General features: G+C 35.5%; 1 long non-coding RNA gene and 1 pseudogene across 2 annotated transcripts in view; one reads left to right on the plus strand and one right to left on the minus strand.

Moving 5' to 3' along the window:
- Positions 1-11,964: 11,964 nt before the first annotated feature.
- LOC101003488 lies at positions 11,965-12,938 on the minus strand (annotated as a pseudogene).
- Positions 12,939-13,009: 71 nt separating this feature from the next.
- LOC116274178 overlaps positions 13,010-20,989 on the plus strand; it is a 47,277-nt gene continuing 39,297 nt past the window's right edge. For both annotated transcript variants that reach the window (XR_004182770.1, XR_004182771.1), the window contains exon 1: positions 13,010-14,004. This is a non-coding gene — a long non-coding RNA (uncharacterized LOC116274178). The remainder of the gene's footprint in view (positions 14,005-20,989) is intronic.

Genomic DNA, 20,989 nt, shown 5'->3' on the forward strand with positions numbered 1-20,989 from the left:
CTGCTCCTTACTTCTATTTCATAGCAGTCATATCTCCTTATAACATATTGAGGACAATTTTAAAAGTTTTCTAACATTTGTTATGGTTACACTATAACATTTCTTCCTGATACAAAAACTTTTCTTTTGAGTTTTTAGGTGATGTTCTTTTTACTCTATGCTGTAGACTATATATATATATATCCTCAAATTTGTTTATTTTGAAACTATTTTTGTTTAGAATTCACATTTGCACTCAGGAAACATGAATGTGACCCATAGTTTTGCTTACTGTTCTTTACAATTTTGATAAATTTGTCATTGTATTGCTACCACTAGAAGACAAGCTGTATTACACAAATACTAGGAAAATTTCTACCTTATATAACATGCAAACATTTCATTTGGCATTAATTGACAGAGGCTATGTCTTTCCTGATGTTTTCAGATTAGTTTATTTAAATCAACTGAATACATGGAAAATGAAAATCTCCCAAATAAATAGTCCTTTGTTTCCTTTTGTTTTTTTTTCTTTTTTTTCCTTTTATCCTCTTCTCTAGTGCTTTACTTTTGGGGGACTATGCTGCCCAGGAGGCACTGTGTTCTATAATTTAGAGTGTTGACTGAGAATGAAAGCTTCCAAATAAATATAGAAAGGAAGATTCTGCTAATAGTTAGGAAATGATTATGAGTTATTCCAGCCAACACCAAAATACATCTACACGGATGATTACAGTTCTGCCGCCTTCTGATCAAGAAATTAACTGTGGACTGGAGCCACTTCCTGCCTACCTACTTCTGAGAAACAGCAAGCTTGTTTTGTTTCACTTGATAGAGCCACAAATGTGGTTTAATTAATTGAATTTGCCAATGAAGCTCCATGGCTTTGATTACTTTTAGTTCCTCTTTAATTTTGGCAGTAAGCTTAGTGATTTGGTTTTGACATCATTATATAAAATTATTTTCTCCTTTCCACTTACAGGCATCTAGGGGAAAGTTAAAAAGTTGGTTCAGACACTGCTAGTCAGACTTCATTTTTAACCTGAAAACCTAACATCAAATTTCCAGAAAATGACATACATTATATGGTCGTCATATTGATGCTAAAATTGGTGATTTTTGAGAAAGTAACCAAACAGCTGTTTGTTACAGATATGGCATAGGAGGTGTATGGTGCTTAATCATTTAACTGCATCTGTACTTTAATCAATTTATTGTCATATAATTTACTGAGTGCCTAGCAGGCAGTCTGAGCTATCAAACCTCCACTGTGACATCACACTATGAATTTCAGAGTTTTGAATTTGACAAAGCATTCTTAAAGCAGCCATCTTTAAATTGGACTTTCAGGCTGTTACCTAGTTAGATAAAATATAACTTTTGTCAATTCTAATCTGCACTAGGAAAGAACATCTAAATTAAAATCAAGCAAAAATGGTGTGCTCATTTCCCTTTCAATCTTTCTTCCAATTTAGAATATATTTCACTCTCTAAGTTTGGAAGATACATAACATAGCTCTATGCTGTGATGCTAGGTTATCTGTTCTACATTTCTAGGGACAGTCCAGTTGGATCTGAGTTCTTTGATTTTTGATTGGGCTTGCTAGAGATAGTCATGGGGAACTAAAATCCCCCATTTAAAAGCAGTGAAAAGCAGTTCGAAAAGTGATAAACATAATAGATCTGAATCATAAATTGGAGCAACCTGGTAGACATGGGGCTTTCAGAATAAACCAGACCTAGCATGTGAAAAACTTCATACATTTTAAAGTTTGAAGAAAGTGAAGTAGGGTTAGTTGCTAAAACAAATACTCCCTCCCAAATTTCTTAGGTTATGAATACCTGCACAGACACTGTTCCCATTTCCCACACTTTTAAATGAGATTAATCTAGAATGTGAAGAACTAAATAAATAGCACTATCATAGTTGGTGATTGGTAGAGTCACATTTTGCCCTCAGGTCTTCATGGGTGCAAATAATGTGCTCTTTCTCTTCTACTGTTCTGCCAACGATACTTAGGATTTCAATTACATTTTCAAGTTACGAAGGTCTAGGTTGACTTCTCAAAGTTTAATGTCTAGTTGGATATAAACAGCAAATTCGTATAAAAGGTAGACTATGAAAGGAATCATTCTATTAAGGGGGAAATATTATAGGAGAGCATATTCATGACTGGGGCAGTTGGGTAGGTCTTTGAGATTTGGAAGAAAACAATTAAGATTTGCAGTAAGTGCTGGGTGATCTGAAAATCTCAAGAATGGATCCAAACACTAAGAAACCACAAAAACAAAAGTATTTAGATTTATGAATTGAAACAGAAAATGCCATGCTAAATTATTTTCTGGACTAAGATTAAATATACAGTCTTTGCTTTCTGTGTTATTTCTGTTTTCACTTCAGATATACAGCCATGTTATAGCGTTTTAAACATTTAGGTAACGTGGTGAACACAGTTAAGGGAATGGCATCTACCTGGAGCAGCCTAAACATGTAATGTGGAAGTTACTTAAACTATCTTAAAAGGTCTGTGGAAGTTACTTAAACTATCTTAAAAGGTCACTCAGCATTTGCAGCTTACAAGATTTCAGGAGTTAGAGGCAGTGACTAACATCTTAGTTCTTACACAGACATCAACAACTCGATTCTACTACAAAGTTACACAATATCTTTGATGTTCTGAAGCAATGTTTATAAATATTTTTTAAACTTTAAAATATTTATTACTCAAAGGAAAGGATGGGGACGAGCTTTAAGAAAGGAGGTTAGTAATGAACTGTAGGGTAGACTACAAAATTAATGACAAATGCTTTGGAACAATAAATGCATCTTTATGCTAAAATGAATAGGTCAATTTTAGGTGTATTTGAACATAAGTCTGGATAGGTAAGTAGTAGCTCAGTTGTGAACGATCAGGTTAAAACGTTTGGATTTTTCATTACGTGATTGGGAACAATAAAACATTTGAGCAGTTAAAGGGAGAGTTGAGCAGTATTACAAGAGGTTAAAACTGGCAGGGGTGCATTCTATCAGAGGAAAGAAAGCCTGAAGGCAGACTATTAGTCAGTTTTTGTTATATAACAAGGGGCCTCAAAATATCAGTGGCTCAAAACAAGAAACATTTATAGCTTCTCTTTCATAGTTTTGTAGGTCAGCTGAGGCAGCTTGTTTTCAGATCGCAAATCTTCTGGGCTTGCTATTGACTGCAGGTTGGGTTCAGATCTGTTCTACAGTGTCTCATCCTGGGACCAGAGTTTACAAGGGACTTTTTTTTTTTTTTTCCTCATGGCAATGACACAAGCACAAGAAAAAACACCTGCTGACTCTTAAAGTCTCAGCGGAGAAGTAGTTATTGTCACTTCCTTTCACCTTTCATTGGTCAAGCTAAGCATCAATGGGGTGGGAAAATATTCTTTGCTCATTCTGGTGGTACTACAATGTCACATGGCAAAGGGTGTGGCAGCATAATTGTGATCCAGAGAGGGACTGAAGAATTGGGAACAAGGATTAAATCTACCACATAGAAAGAGACTGTTTGGGGACCTACTGCAGCAATCTAGACTTGTGGTGATGAGAGCCTTGACTAGTGTAGTGACAGAATAAATTAATATTGATAGAAAGGGAAGAATTCAAGAGATATTCCTAGTAAAGAAGGAAGAGGATTTGCTGCCTGACCTGGTGTCAGGAATCTGGGGAAATGATTTCAAATCAATACAAAGTTCCAACAGTAGGTGACTGAGTAGTTGGCTGAGGATAAATAATTTGTCTTAAAGACATGAAATTAGAAAGTGGAAGAAATGACTTTGAAAGTCAAGTTTAACCAGCTCCAAAATCCGTAATTTCTAACACCATGTTGTACTGCTACAAGTCATATTATTGTCAGAAATAAAGCACAATGTGGGTCACGTGTATGGGGAATTGGTGGAGTCATTATTCCTCTTAATTGGATCTGTTGGTTGACTTCCTCCTAGTACCTATTGGGATCTGAAAATGTCAAGCTAAAGTTTTAAGAATCAAATTCATGCATTTTCTTTCGGAAATAACTGGTTTTAGACATTTCAAAACAACTGGAGATTATAAAACTTCCCCAAGAAAATTTTAGCTTTGTCTGTTTAAACCCAATTCTATGGAATTAATTTTTTGAATCAGACAATTTAACTTATTTATTGGTTTTGTGGGCTATTTTTTTACAGCTTCTTTGTATTGTGATATTTTGGTATATCCATTTTTTTCTGACTCCAAACTAATTATGTATACATATAAATAAGAAAAAAATGAGAAAGATAATAATATGTAGTATGAAGACAGTAAAAGGATTATTGCAAGCATGAGGATAATTATTATTTAAATGGTTCAGAATATACTATGACAAATATATAAAAAAAGCAGTGGAAACTAAAAAAAAAAAAGTTAAATAGATCTTTAGACTTCATCAATTGACAAATTTTTCAACAAAATCAGATGGATTGACTATATTTGTTTATATTTACACATGATTATTAATAGCTAGTTAAGCAAATTTATACTAGTTCTTTATAACATAGAAGCTGTTATGGCTATGAACCAGAATTTGGATAATTTAATGAAAAAACCACCAATAACATCATATGATATCATGTGGAGAAATCAATAGGTTTCTTAAATGTATTTGTCAATATTCATTTTGATGTTGTATTACTACAGTCTAGCACTATAGCAAAAACATTTCTGTGTATTTTTTTCTGTCTCTTTGAGAGCATTTAACATCCATTGCTCTGTTTCCCAATAACTAAAAATATAAAAAAATAGAAAAATAGCAATACTATGGCATTTTTCCAGAATACTACATCTGTTACTCTTTTTACTTATCTTTAGTATCTCACATAAAGGAAGACTACATATATGATAAGTATAAATAAATGATCAGTAGAAGGAAAAATAATATATTAGAATAAAAGAGTAATTACAAAAAATACTTTTCTTGAAAAATACAATTAAATATATTCACCACCATTTGCATTGCTGTCCTCAAATCAAAATTTGGAAGAGTAAAATGCAGAACTAAATGAAACTATAACTGGAAATCTAAATTTTTTTCAAGCACAGACACCTTAACTTTTAACAATATAAATTGTTGAGTGGCTTGGACTTAAAGTCTAAAGTCAAATTCAGCAAGTTTGAATCCTTTTCCAGTGAAGCTGATTTTATAGCTTAATCTTCGATATTTCCTTATAAGGATGGGTGAAATACTTAAAAGAATTGAACAAAAAGAGCAGGAATTAATTGTCCTCAAAATGACAGTGTTAGGTTTACATATGTGTAAAGCCTAAAAATTCTTTAACTCACCACTGATCACAGTATGAAGTTGGGTTTAGAGAGAAAAAGATAAAAAGAGATTCTACATTTCAAAAGCAGTTATAGTTTTTCTTGAGTCCTTGGCAATTCCATTGGATCAGTAGTAGAAAGAGAGATGTACTCGGAATTCTCAGAGTTGTGTACTGTTACTGGTGGTGGAATCTCAACCCTCAGTAAATAAAAATTGATCAAGAGTGTGAAATGGACTTGAACAAAGCAGTTTATTGGGGCTTTCAGCTCTAGCAGAAAGGAAGACAACAGGAAGGGACATGCTGCTGGCTCCCCAAAAACAAGTTAGTCTGGTTTTTATGCTTTCTTGAATGTTTTCCAGGTGACATCATTGCATGTTTGGGGTGGTCTGTTGGTTGCACCTTCACAGTCTTGTGTCATGCTTCTTCATGCATTGCATGTTTCATTAGCATCTTAAATTTCCACCCAGGGATGTGATTTTGACTATTAAAATGAAGCAAAGCTTAGGTTAGGACAAGCTATGATATTACATTGCTTGTGCACTTGCAGAGGGTTTCTTGGAAAATTCCTATGGTTGACAGCCTGTATGTTTGTCTTTAGAGTGTTCTGTTTCTTTCACGTCTGATTGGTTGATTCAATGAGTGGAAGTGCTTGTGGCCACAAGGCCGTGAGACTGGCACAACCGGGAGCATGTAAGAAAAACGGGAAGGGGTCCCTGTTCCACTTTCCCTGTCTGTCTCACTTTTAATGTGGTTGGAGATTGAATTATTTGAAATGATGTAAGAAATGTGAATTTTTGTGTTTTTTTTGTTTAAAATCTCATTACTCATTATTATAAATTAACATTGTAGAGATTACTGCACCTGATGTATTTGAATATCAAATTTGTAATCTTTGTTTTGAACCATAAATTGTCCAATTTCAGAGCATTATATTTCCCTACATTTTTTAAATCATTTCTGTCACTGGTAAACTCTTAAGTATACAACATGTAAGGTTACATTTTTTACTTTAATCAGTAGAGAAAAAATACAATATAATTTCAAGACAGAAGAGATAGTATTGTTTTTATTTATTATTTTAAAACTACCTATGCATTCTGAACTTTGCTAAAGGTTATTATTTCAATTTTTTTTTTTTAAATTAGCCATTAGAAAATTCAAGTTTCAAAATGATGAAGCAATTGAGAGAAAATGAAAATTTTGGATAGTCTGAGCAAGCAATATGCTATAAAATACTCTAAAACTACTTCCTTTTTGTTTTTGACATTTTGTTTTATTGTATGAAAATTCTGGAATGAAACATACTTAAATAGGCCTTAGGAAATTCATTCTAGATATGAACAGCTTAAAACATTTATAAGGGGGGCAGGGGGAAACATAGTTTAGCTAGAGTCACACAGAATTAAGCCAAAACTAAGATTTTACCAGTCACTGATTATGTGACTATGGGTTGATTATTGTCCTATATCTCTTAACTGATAGAAATTAAAAAAAAAAAAAAAGTTTCATGGGTTTAATCTAATGACAAAAATAGGTCATATATATGTTTAACTTAGTTATATTGTATTATACTTGGCATAAAGCAAACTAAATAAATGATTGCTATTGTTCTTATTGTTATTTATTCTCAATGCAGAAGTTATTGAGTGCTAAAACCTAACACCTGAGACCTGATCATTTGAAGACCAAAGCATTGATTTTGATGATTTCGCAGTTACTCTGTATATTTTGTTAGCTTTTTAGAAACTAACTTATCTACACTATTTTTCCTCCTAAACCTCATTTTACATATTTTTTATAATCTGTATAAACATCTTTATATTTATGTTTCTGTTCTAAAGTTTTCCTTTAAACTTTGAACTCATGTATTTTACTGCTTATTTGACATACCAACTTGTGTATCTCTCATGCCTATGTTGAAAACTGAACCTTTGATCAGATGCATAAACTCCCTTCTCTCCAAAAACACGCGCACACACACATGCAATAGTAACAAAAGCACTAATCCACTGTTCCAGTTACTATGGCTTAATAACACACAACTCAAATCACACCAAAACTTGGTGTCTTAAAGAATTATGATACATATTTTGCTCATACATATGCACTTTAGGCAGGGCTTGGTAGTGATAGCTGGTCTCTGCTGCATTTGCTGTCAGCTAGGATCATTCCAAAGGCTAGGATCTGGAATCACCTGAAGGCATTCACTGTCTTGTCATTTGGTTCTTAGCTTTCAGCTGCAATTTTAACTGAGGTTGTCAGTTTGAACACCTACACAGTTTTCCATATAGATTAACCTCCATATAACCTGATGGTTAGCTTCCAAGGGTGAGTCTCCTGTGAGTAAGACTGCCTTTTATGACCATTGCACATTGCAGTCTATTTGTTAATGTAGTCACCATGATCCAGCTGGGTTTAAAGGAGGAGAAATAGACTCTTCCTCTAGATGTGGAGTTGCAAGATTCTGGAAATGGTTGTGGGATCGGAAATGTTGCTATAGTTATTCTGGAAAATAAAATCTTCCACACCAACGAAGAAACAAAGTCCAGTTTCTTTATCAGTTATTCCAATATCGGTAAATGTCACTATAGTCTTCCTGTTTGCTCAGTCCAAAAGCTGAGGAGTCAACCTGAATTTATCTTTCCTTTTTCTTTTTCTTTCCACATGAGAAGTCCAACTGGTTTTATCACCTATATAATATATCTTTATTTTTTTTGAAAAAAGGTCTCACTCTGTTGCCCAAACTTTAGTGCAGTGGCTCAATCACAGCTCACTGCAATCTTGACCTCCTGGGTTCAAGCGATATTTTCACCTCAGCTTCAGGGGTAGCTGGGACTACAGGTGCACCTACCATGCCCCGCTGTATTATGTATCTTGAATCCTTTTCTTTCTCTCCTTTTTCTTTGTCTTTTACAAATACCAACATATTTTTTCTCCTAAATCTCACCGGTAAACTAACACAGGACCTGCTACTACTTTTTTGTAGCTGTTAAATCAATTCTCCACATATACGCAACTTACCGTTAGTAACAAAAATCAGCTAATGTCACTTTCTTGCTTAAAACGGCCACACATAAGCAGGAAGTATTTCTTAGTTTTTCTACATGGAGGTGTGATATGAGTATATAGAAGATATTGCTTGTGTAAAGTGGAAAAGAGTACCATCTCAAACAAGTTTAAGATCAGCAGAATATACTTTCAGTTGCTTTCTGTCTTGAAATAATACAAATGAAAAAAAAAAAGATTAGATGTGTTTTTTAAACACCCAGAAAACCATGTTTTCTTTTGTTAGTATGTCTCAAAAATTGTTTTATTATTTTCTCCTGTAAGTAAATATACAGGTTATAAGTTTTTTCCTTCTCTAACCACCATTTTGAAATTGATCCTACAGCTTTATTTTTAATATATGCATATTTAATATGTTATGTAATTTATATCCAGTGTATAATTGCATAAAACAAGTAGCCAATTTGAAAAGACACGAACTATTTATATATAATTTACTATTTTCTATTGTGCTGCTCCATGTTCATATACAATACATTAATATTTATTCATAATCAACTGAGGATAAAAAGTAATAAGATATTAGAAAGTTAAAACCATATTTCTCAATGTCCTCTATATTTTTATTTGCTTTTCATGCTTGATTTTCTTTATGCTCAGTAGTATTAGTACATTTACACAATTAAAAAATCCCTTCAAATATAATCTATAACCTGTAATCTATGATAGAAAATGCATAAAATATTTATAAATTTGTATTTATTTACACACATACATTTTTGCCTAGAATTTTAGGTTGCTACGTTTTCTTTTCTCCAGTGATTTCATATTCTATGTGATGAAATTCACACAAGGAGTTTACAGTGCAATTTATATTTTATAAAGGCTTATTTTTCTTTTCTTTTTCTTTTGCTAGTGGCAGGCTTCCTAATGACAGCTTTTATTTTTCTTCCAAACTATGAAATAGCATGTATTGTGTATGCCTGGGGCATACACATATGCCTTTAAGCAATACGTGGACTGTTCTTGCTTGATGATCAAAAACTGGACAGATATGCTAAATTTACTAGTGAGATTTTACCTCTTTTCAATTGATACCCTTCTAATAATTCTTTAGCTATTTCATAAATTTTTGTATTATTTCAGTTTAATTGAAGCTATTTTTTATTTAAGTTATTCATAAAATAAATGACTTTTGAAGAGATTTTCTGACCTTAATAAATTTGGAACCATGTTGAAAACTAATGATTTTTTTTTTAAATGAGGTGTTTCAATCAGTGTTTTTAAAATTATTTTTAAAATTATCTTGACTCTGAAACATTACTTTTCAAATTGATTTGCACTTCCATACGATCTTAGAAGATCTTGTATTTCAGAGAAGCTTTTTCTAAGTGACTTCTCCAAAACAATAGCTGCCTTATTTAAAAAAATTGTTAAGTACAAAATTCACATTGTATAATACTCTATATAAGAATTCTTTCACTAATGAAATTATTCTGTATCTGTACTTTAGATTTTTAGGTCATTGCATTAGTTTTCTACTACTTAGTAACAAATTATCACAGACTTGGCTATTTAAAACAACATGTGTTTGTTACCTCACCATGTCTATGAGTCATGGATCTCATGGTGGCTTGCCAGGATCTTTCCCAAGGCTGCCGTCAAGGTATTGTCCAAGACTGGAGTCTAAGGTCTGCTTCTAAGCTCTGTAGTTTTGACAAAATTCAATTTCTTGCAGTGTGTTGAACTGTTGTTCTCAGTTCCTAGCTGGCATTGGCCTGGAGACTTCCTTCTTTTACTTTCTGGGCCTCTCCAATATGGCTGCATTCTTCCTCAAAGTGTTACCAGAAAGGGGTCCAGATACAGACCCCAAGATGGGGTTCTTGGACCTCTTGCAAGAAAGAATTTGGGGCAAATCCCTAGAGTAAAGTGAAAGCAAGTTTATTAGGAAAGTAAATGAAGAAAGAATGATTACTCCCTAGGCAGAGCAGCAGCATACGCTGCTTCACTGAGTATACTTATAGTTATTTCCTGATTACATGCTAAATAAGGGGGGGATTATTCTTGAGTTTTCAGGGAAAGGGGTGGGAGATTTCTGGAACCGAGGGTTCCTCTCCATTTTAGACAATATAGGGTAACTTTGGGATGTTGCCATGGCATTTGTAAACTGTCATGGTGCTGGTAAAAGGGTCTTTTAGCATGCTAATATGTTATAATTAGTGTGTAATGTGCAATGGGGACAACTAGAGGTCATTTTCATCACCATCTTGGTTTTGGATGGCTTTTTTACCGCAATCTGTTTTATCAGCAGGGTCTATATCTTGCAACAATCACTTATCTCATCCTGTGACTAAGAATGCCTATCGTACTAGAAATGTAACTCAGCAGGTCTCACCTTTATATTACACGGCCCCCATTCAAGATGAAGTTGCTCTGGTTCACACATCTCTGACAGAAGTGTGCAAGTAGGGAAAACAATAATGAATGCCAAGTTACAATCTTATGTAGCTGTTGGGTTTTTAACAGTCATCTTTCTTGATTTCATTCTAAACGTTCTAAATCAGTGACAAATTTCTTATTAAGTATTGCACAGTAAATGGTAGTGTTGGCACCTTAGGTAGTGTTGGCACCCTATGTCGTAGTTCTTATTCTTAGAGTTACAAGCTGAGAGCCAGTCAAATTGTTCTAAGAAAAGCCTGACTCCCCATCCACCCCTATAATGAGTGGTGAAGAAAAAATAATGGTTTTCTGTTATAAAGGGCAAGAAGGTACTTTCCCTTCCTCTCTCCTTTCAGCTCCTAGAAGGGGTGTCCTCCTTTCTTTAGCCTTTTTTTCTGTAAATAAAATTTCTCTATGAGACAGATAACCTTTGTATTTAGTCTATAACCTAGAGGAGTCTCCAAGGTCCTGGGTCTCATTCCAAATTGAAATGTAAATTCCTTGGATTATGGCTTTTGCAGTCTTTCCTGGCACCTCAGGGACTCAAGCAAGAAATCTACTCCTAGCTATAGCCATTTAGCCCCCTAAGAAGATAAGAGAAGTTCTATTACTCTTTTAAATTAGAACAATTAACTAGACAAATGGCTATAGATCTAATTCTCATGATATGTGAACATGTCATAGAAGCTAGAGCTATTTACCTGAACACTGAGAAATCTAGGAAAGTTTTATTTTCACACATTAACCTAATCATGGAAATGATAAATCGTCACTTTTGTCATACTCTGTTAGAAGGAAGTCATAATCAAGAGGAGAGGATTACACAAAGGTATGAATTCTAGATAATGCTAGTAAGTAGAAATTATTGGAGCCATTTTAGAATCTACCCTGCCCCAGCACAGCCACATTTGAAGACAAATAATTTTGAAAATAAATATAGATAAAAGTAATTGTATCAACTTTTATATATAATGAGTTTTTAAAAAATCTAGTTTCATGTCAGTATTGCCTGAAACAAAACTATTTTTGCTCAATCTGCCTGAAAAATTCTTAGATTGGTAAGTAAACATCAGACTAGTCATGAATCAATATGACAAGATTCTGTATTCAAGTCAGTCAATTTAGTTTTAATTAATTTCCTTTAAAAGGTTTTGTTCTTATCTTTCCAATCAATAGAGAATATTTTTAAAATAATGGTAATCTATACTTCACATGAATATAATATTTTATGTTTATGAGGTGTTTATTCTTCTCACACAACGTGAGGAAATTAAATTCAAATTAAGAAAAATTGTCTACTTGCTCAAAGTTACCCAACTACCAACCAGAGTTTTGCCCTTGCCCCATTGGAAGTTTTTAATAGCAAAGTCCTTAGGTCTCTCAAAAAAATCCCTGTGGGTTGAAAAGAGATTTTCCTTAGATCACAGGGTGTGAGAGATCATGTGGGCTGCTTCAATGACATGATAAGTGGTTGGATGTTGTTTGTTACTTGGATGGGCTATAGGTGTGGACAAAGGCTAGGGTAAGCTGCGTCCATGGATGACTATGAACAGTGGGTTGATCTGGCCCAGCACTCTGTCACTCACTGAGATGCCATTCAAGTACTCCTTCAGCATCTCCCACAACTTCCCACTGATTTCTAACAGTGGACTCGTCTGTGTTGAAGGCCAGTTGCTGCATTTTCACTTTGTCATACTATTTCTGGAAATTCTCCATCCCTACGTAGTCCACCATCAACTTGTCGAGCTTCTCAGGTCTTCTAGGTTATTCTCCTCAATCTCCTCCTGCTCCTTAGTGAGTCAATACTGACAAAAATGAAGCACTTTTTCTTTCTTAGATTCAAATTTCCTACATATTTCAGCAATATTTTGATTGCTTACAGATCTTTTCACCCTTTTCAACAATCTCTATCAGGGCCTTGAGGGTGAGTTTGAGTAAGTTATGGGATGCTGCCTAGGCTTAAGTTTTCACAGTTGTACAAGGACTAATTCCTTGTCATTGTGGACATATCAGTTTTCATGTTCACTGTCGCCGCTGTGTATGATGATCTTGCCTTTTGAAATGTTTATGCCATCCTGTAGTTTCTGTATTTTTTTCATCTGTACTTCAGTCTCTTTAAAGCTCTTCTCATCCTTCACTTTCAGGGTCTCAAAGGCAATCTTTCGATCATCTGTGGAACCATGTTTAACCCATGTTTCCCAATCACAGTATCAGGAGTACTTCACACGTCTTTCATTATTATTTCAGTTTTTTTTTTTTTTTAATCATGGAAAGGGTTAACAAGGAAGGGAGACTGAAAAGAATTTCCTAAAAAATATATATTTTTCACACTAATATTTCTTTTATCCCTTCTCTCTTCCTTTCTTTCTCCTTCTTTCCTGTTTCAATAATACAATCTTCCCAAATGTATGAAGAATTAACTTCTTATGGAAACAGTGTTACTTCCATTGTTAATAGTGATAGGTTTATTTCCTTGTTCTTTTTCTTAAAACTTCCAAGTGTAAGCTAGAAAATAATAATTTTATTGATGAGTACTTTTACATTAAATTATTAAGTGATAGGTAATGCATAGCAATGATACATGCTTCAGCAGACAAGACATGTACTTTTCTACAAATTACCACATTTAGTAGTTGAAAGTCCACCTAAGAACTACTCAAATGTAGAAAAAAATCTGGTTAACAATAGTGACAACAGACAAATAAAACAGCCAGATCTTATTAAAACTGAAACACAATTTATTGAAAAGCTTCAGTACATACAGTGTCATCAGGTTTCACCCCCAGCATTCCTGTAATAAATGAATGAAAACCAGAAGCAAGGAGAGTATTCCTTCCTAGTAAACTGGCAAATTCCAGGTCATCAGGGCTCATTGTGAACTTTATCTTACATGTAAAAAATATTCACTTTTTAAATTTTATAGTCAAATAGGCAAATAAATCAGACTTCTAAGGATGCTTTAGATGGTGCTATGATCTGAACGTACGTATCTGCCCACAATTCGTGTTAAAACCTAACTCCTAGGTGATGTATTAAAAGAGGGAGCCATTAGGTGATTAGGTACTGAGGGAGGTGATTAGGTACTGAGGGAGGAACCCTCACAAATGGGAATAATGTCCAGGTGAGAGTGGCCCCATAAACGTCAAGAGAACAGTCTTGCCGTTCTGCAATGTGAGGACAGAGCCAGAAGGTCCCATCTTGGCAGCAGAGAGTGAACCCTCATCAGATGTTGAATCTCCTGGTTCCTTTATCTTGGACATCTCAGCCTCTAGAACTGTGAGTATAAACTTCTATTGTGTATAAATTGCCCTATTGTAGTGTTTTAGAGCTGCCCAACTAGACTGGGACAGATAACTCAGTTATTAACTGTTATTTTAATAGTTATTAATTGTTATTTTAACTATCATTAAAAACAACAACAGTTATGGTTATCATTTTCTATGTTTGTAAATGAAAAGGCTAACTTCTTGGTGGCATTATTTTTATTTTTTTTAATTTTTTTAATTTTTTTTTTTTGAAACAGAGTCTCGCTCTGTCACCCAGGCTGGAGTGCAGTGGCCGGATCTCAGCTCACTGCAAGCTCCGCCTCCCGGGTTTACGCCATTCTCCTGCCTCAGCCTCCCGATTAGCTGGGACTACAGGCGCCCGCCACCTCGCCCGGCTAGTTTTTTGTATTTTTTTTTTTTTTTTAGTAGAGACGGGTTTTCACCGTGTTAGCCAGGATGGTCTCGATCTCCTGACCTCGTGATCCGCCCGTCTCGGCCTCCTAAAGTGCTGGGATTACAGGCTTGAGCCACTGCGCCCGGCCTTGGTAGCATTATTATTAATATTTATTAAATTCATGGAATTTATTTTTTATTACAATACCACAGAGAATTTTAGTTTATTTTTGCAAAACCTGGTCTAATAAGAGGCTGTTATTCTGGTAGTTCAAGTTCCTTATCTGTAAAATAAGAAGAATTCAAAATGTATAAAATCCTTGTAGCTCAAATATTTATTGACTTTCATTCTTTATTTTCCTCTAATATTACTGAAATACATATGATTTTATTTTTCAAGGACAATTATATGGCAATTGATATGGTCCCCACCCAACTCTCACCTTGAGTTGTAATAATAATTCCCCACGTGTCAGGGGCAGGGCCAGAGGGAGGTAATTGAATTATGTGGCCAGGTCTTTACCACGCTGTTGTCATGAAAATGAATAAGTCTCATGAGATCTGATGGTTTTATGAGGGAGAGTTCCCCTGCACACACCCTCTTTCCGGCCACCATGTAAGACATCACTTTGCTCTTTCCTTGTCTTCCACCATGATTGTGAGGCCTCCCAGCCATGTAGAACTGTGAGAACAAACTAATACAGTAAATTGGTACCAGTAGAGTGGGGTGCTGCTGTAAAGATACCTGAAAATGTGAAAGCAACTTTGGAACTGGGTAACAGGCAGAGGTTGGAAGAGTTTGGAGGGCTCAGAAGAAGACACGAAAACGTGGGAAAGTTTGGAACTTCCTGGAGGCTTGGAGGGCTCAGAAGATAGGGAGATGTGATAAAATTTGGAATTTCCTAGAAACTTGTTGAATGGCTTTGACCAAAATGCTGATAGTGATATAGACAATAAAGTCCAGGCTGAGGTGGTCTCAGATGGAGATGAAGAGCTTGATGGGAAATGGAGTAAAGCTCATTCTCGCTATGCAAAGAGATTGACAGCATTTTGCCCCTAAACTAGAGATCTGTGGAACTTTGAACTAAAGAGAGATGATTTAGGGTATCTGGTGGAGAAATTTCTAAGTGGTAAAGCGTACAAGAGGAAGCAGAGCATAAAAGTTTGAAAAATTTGCAGCCTGACATCGCGATAGAAAAGAAAAACCCATTTCTTGGGGAGAAATTCAAGCCTGCCACAGACATTTTTATAAGTATTAAAGAGTCTAATGTTAGTCACCAAGACAATGGGGGAAAGTCTCCAGGGCGGGTCAGAGACCTTTGCAATAGCCCTCCCATCGCAGGCCCAGAGGCCTAGGAGGAAAAATGGTTTCATGGACCAGGTCCAAGGCCCCTGTGCTGTGGGCAGTCTAAGGACTTGGTGCTTTGTGTCCCAGCTGCTCCAGCCATGACTAAAAGGGGCTAAGGTACAGCTGGGGCTGTGGCTTCAGAGGGTGCAAACCTCTAGCCTTAAAAGCTTCCACGTGGTGTTGAGCAGGCAGGTGCACAGAAGTCAAGAACTGAGGTTTGGAAACCTCTGCCTAGATTTCAGAGGGTTTATGAAAATGCCTAAATATCAGGCAGAAGTTTGCTACGGGGCAGGGCCCTCATAGAAAGCCTCTGTTAGGGCAGTGTAGAAAGTAAATATGGAGTGGGACCCCCCACACACAGAGCCCCCACTGGGACACTACTGCCTAATGAAGCTATGAGAAGAGATTCACCATCCTTCAGACCCCAGAATGGTAGATCCACCTTGCACTGTTTGCCTGGAAAAGATGCAGACACTCAATGACAGCTCATGAAAGCAGACAGGAGTGGGGCTGTATCCTGCAAAGCCACAGGGGAAGAGCTGCCCAAGACCATGGGAACCCACTGCTTACATCATGATCAGTAATCAGCATGACCTGGATGTGATACATGGAGTCAAAAGAGATCATTTTGGAGCTTTGAGACTTGACTGTCCCACTGGATTTTGGACTTGCATAGAGCCTGTAGTTTCTTTGTTTTGGCCAATTTGTCCCATGTGGAATGGATATTTTTACCTGATGCCTGTAACCCCATTGTATCTAAAAAGTAACTAACTTGCTTTTGATTTTACAGGCCCATAGGCGAAGGGACTTGCTGTGTCTCAGATGAGACTTTGGACTTGAACATTTGAGTGAATGCTGGAATGAGTTAAGAATTTGGGGGACTGTTGGGAAGGCATGATTGTGTTTTGAAGTGTGAGGACATGAGATCTGGGAGGGGCCAGGAGAGAAATGATATAGTTTGACTGTGTCCTCAAACAAATTTCCTTTGAATTGTAATAATCCCTACTTGTCAAGGGCAGGGCCAGAGGGAGGTAATTGAATCATGGGGTCAGGTCTTTCCTGTGCTGTTCTTGTGATAATGAGTAAGTTTCATGAGATCTGAAGGTTTTATAAAGGGGAGTTCCGCTGTACATGCCCACTTGCCTGCCGCGTGGAAGACATCCTTTTGCTCTTCCTTTGTCTTCCACCATGATTGTGAGGCCTCCCCAGCCATGTGGAACTGTGAGAACAGACTAATACAGCATTGTAAAATAAAAAGTAGATTGCATTTCAAAAATATGATATTAAGCATCAACTTTTATAAAAAGTAAACCATGTGGATTCTAGTTTTAATTGTTATATTAAGTAAGAAATTAAATATATTGACTTTACCTGTAAATAAATACATAGTTCATTTATTTTTATAATTTAAACATACTACGTTGATTTATTCAGATAGTTTTCTCTCTTCATAGAAAAGTACAGCAGATTTTATTGGCTCCAACTCTATTTGGTCTCTGCTCTGGTTAGGGTCACTGGTGACCTCCATGTCAAATCCATACACATGTTTCCTTCTTTGTCTTACTTGATTTCTCATCAGTATTTTATTTATTTGATACATTTGACCAGTTTCTGAGTTAAAAAAAAGTAATTCAGTTCATGATTTCTTATTCTTTGCTTTTGAGTTTCCTTTTTTAATATGTTTTCTTCTTTTCTGGCTATTTCTGTTTTATACAACCTAAGAACTTTGTATAGTGCTTTTTGTTGTTGTTGTTCTTTGTTTTTTCCCTCATGTAATACACACTTACTTTGTCTAGCTCAGGCAGTCCCATGCCTTTAGAAATTTTATATGTCTACATCTCCCAGAAATATGTCACCAGTATCACCAATTCTGATACTACCTTTGAGTTTCAAGCCCTGTAAGCAACAATCTACTACCCATCTAAAATTTCCTTTACCCCGTTATCCTTTCATCTTTCTTTGCTTGAATATATCTTAAGCATCTTAGTTCTATCATGATCAAAATCATTCTGCCTTAGCTCTGCAAACAAATCTACTCCTCTTTTAGCCCTCACTGTTTCAATAAATGACACTACCATCCGGTAGTTACTCAAGGAATGAAGCAGAGTAGCCCTTACATATGATTGTACACCAAATTTGGCAATTTTGTCTTTAAAATAATATCTTAAATTTTACAAGTTATCTCAATTTCCACCCCAACACTCTTTCTTAGTCATCCTAATTTCTTATCTTGTGTAATAATTGCTTTCACTCTCACTCCCAACTAATCCAAACTTCTTGTAACAACCAAAATAATCCTAAAATATAAATCGGGTGATGTTATTTCTCTGACTAAATGTTTTCCAAAGCTTTGCATTGCATTCAGGACTAATTTTAAAATTTGACCGTGCCCTCATGATGCCTTTCTAGTCATTCTTACTCTCCAGTCCTTTTTACCCTCACTCTTTGCTATCCAATGCCTGGAAAATTCCTTCAGTCCTTTATACTTTTATCTCTCTTTCATTGAAGTACACCTCTCCATTACTCAGCTCCCTCTACTGCATGCTCAGTATTCTTTTATCTTTTTTTTGATACAAAGTCTTAGTCTGTTGCCCAGGCTGGAGTGCAGTGGCGCAATCTTGGCTCACTGCAACCTCTGTGTCCCAGGTTCAAACAATTCTCCTGCCTCAGCCTCCTGAGTAGCTGGGATTACAGGTGCCTGCCACTATGCCTGGCTAATTTTCAATATTCTTTTGCCCAGCTAATTCAGACTTCTCAATGAGGTTTTGGCTTAGAAGTCAGTTTCTTAGTCCTCTAATTGAAATAAATTGCTTTCTGCTCAGAGCACTGGGTTCCTTTCCTTCATAGACAGCATTAGTTTCCAAGCATGAGTTTATTTCTGTGTTGTTTGCTTTCTCTTCTTATTGGCCAATAAATGGTGCGTGTTGTTTCTCTTTTGCCCATATTTTATCAATAAGGTCTAGCATAGTAAATAGTAGATAATGAGTGATAATTTTGTTGTAATGTCCCCCTTAAATTTCATTTTTCTCTACAAATCCAACACAATATTGGGCATGTTTACATGCATAAGTCATTGTTCCCTGATGGATCACCCCTTTTACCTCTTCCCTTTATAAAGTTCATCTTATCTCAGGAGGATGCACTTATCAATTCTTCTTCAAAGTACTTCATGTCAGTTTGGTGTCCCCTTTGTTGTGGAACTTCCAGTGTCTCTGAAATATCATTGCAAGTTTCATCACTTTATAATTTTTGTATCTCCATTTTCCCTACCCTCATAGGCAACAAATTTAAACATGTGTTCAATTTATGTTATCTTCCATCATTTCTTCCTAAACGATTTAAAAACTTGCGTTTCCATGTTTTCTTAACTTATTTACTAATTATTTTTAATTTTGAATAATTTCCATTAAAAATTGAATAGCAGCCATAATAGTACAATAGTAACTGTGAAAACTTCTATGATTGTTTGCTATTTTAGAAACCCCTTTAATTATATATAAATAGAATGTTTCTGTTTCCAAAAACCGCAGGAGAGCTGAACTCAGTTTTTATGTTTCTTTTTGTCAGGAAAGGAGAATAGTGTTTCAAAGATTTTAACTTACCTCTGCCTGACTCGAAACTTAACTGAAGTGAGAATTTATATAGGAAGTTGATTACCAGAGTAGAGTATTAGGCTTGATTTTCTTCTCTACAACCACAAAATACATTTTTGGGTGACTTGGGGACAGAACATTAAATGAGCCCATTAAAAGATGGGTGTGCATTTTGTGTTTTTCTTGATACAATGTTATTTCTTCTCAGGAAGGTGTCAGAAATGCTGATTACCAAGCAATCAGGTTTTATGAGAGAAAGAAAAGGCAGTGAAGTAAGGCTGTAAGTGAATTATTTGCTTTATATCACATAACACAATTCATTTGGTCAGTTTGTATTTAGTGGTATTGTCAATAGTTATTTGAAAAGAGCTAATTCATAACCAAAGAAGATAGATTCCCTCAAACATTTTTTCACAGACATTTGTGTGTGTGTGTGTGTGTGTGTGTGTGTAATGTGGTGTCACTGGTAAGATCAATTTGTAGAGACTCCATAGGAAGAAGAAAAGAAATGCAGTTCCTTTGATGGGCAGCCAATGAAATAATTAGAATTGAGTATAATTATACATTTTTGTTATCAGTGTCTATACACATTTCTACTTTCGTTTATTATTTGCACGGTGTTTCTTTTACCAAAATCAATCATAGTCTTTAAATAGGCACTGTAAGGGATCCAAACAGAAAAGAATCTTTCATTGACAGGATTTTGTAAGTGGTTCTACTTATTTCTTTTGGCTCACTTGACTTTCAAACTTGTAATAAATTTTCCCCAATTGCATATATATAATATACTTGTAGGGTTTAAAAATTATGTTGTCTTGTAAATAAACAGATTTATGGAGAATAGATCATACTCTGTTATGGGAAATACCAAAAAATTAATATCTATTATTATAAAAATAAAGCCACAAAGTAAACAGAGTCACAATTCATTCATTCTACTCTGATAGTCAGTGTACAATTCTCATTTTATTTTATTTTTATTTATTCAGTTTTTAGAGACAGGGTCTGGTTCTGTTGTCCAGGCTGGGGTGCAATGGTGCTATCATAGCTCATGCAACATTGGACTCCTGGGTTCAAGTCATCATTTCCTAAGTAACTAGTAATACTGCAGGCATGCCACCATTCCCAGCTAAAGTTTTTAAAATTATTTTTTGTGCAGACGGGGGTCTCACTGTGTTACCCCGGCTGATCTCAAACTCCTGGCCTTGAGCAATTATCCTGCCTTGGCCTCCCACAGTGTTGGGATTGGAGGCGCCTTCTGCTGTACCCAGCCAACAGTCCTTAATAAATGAAGGACAATTTTTTGTTCTGATTTAGTGAAGATTATATATGTTTTTGCTAGATATCTTTCAAGCATTCCCTGCTGTCCTCCTTTGATATGGCCAGTTGCTTACAGTAGACTCCTATTCTCACTCTTGATGAACTCCTGCATAGTTCCCTCCAGTAGGGCCTCTTGTATCTACTGTCTTCAATATCCTTTGCGAAGCTCAGTGCTTGCTTCATCCTTGGGAATGTAAATGTTGTCAAATATGTTCATCTTAGGCAGTATCAATACTGTCAAATACTTTAGATTTTCTTTCTATGTCCTGAGTTCTCCCTTTCTCCTATATGTTTGGCTCTTCTTTCTGTCCAAAGTAAGTCTGCCCTTGGCAAAATACTTA

Source organism: Papio anubis, chromosome 3 (genome assembly GCF_008728515.1).
Source record: "Papio anubis isolate 15944 chromosome 3, Panubis1.0, whole genome shotgun sequence".
Classification (NCBI taxonomy): domain Eukaryota; kingdom Metazoa; phylum Chordata; class Mammalia; order Primates; family Cercopithecidae; genus Papio; species Papio anubis.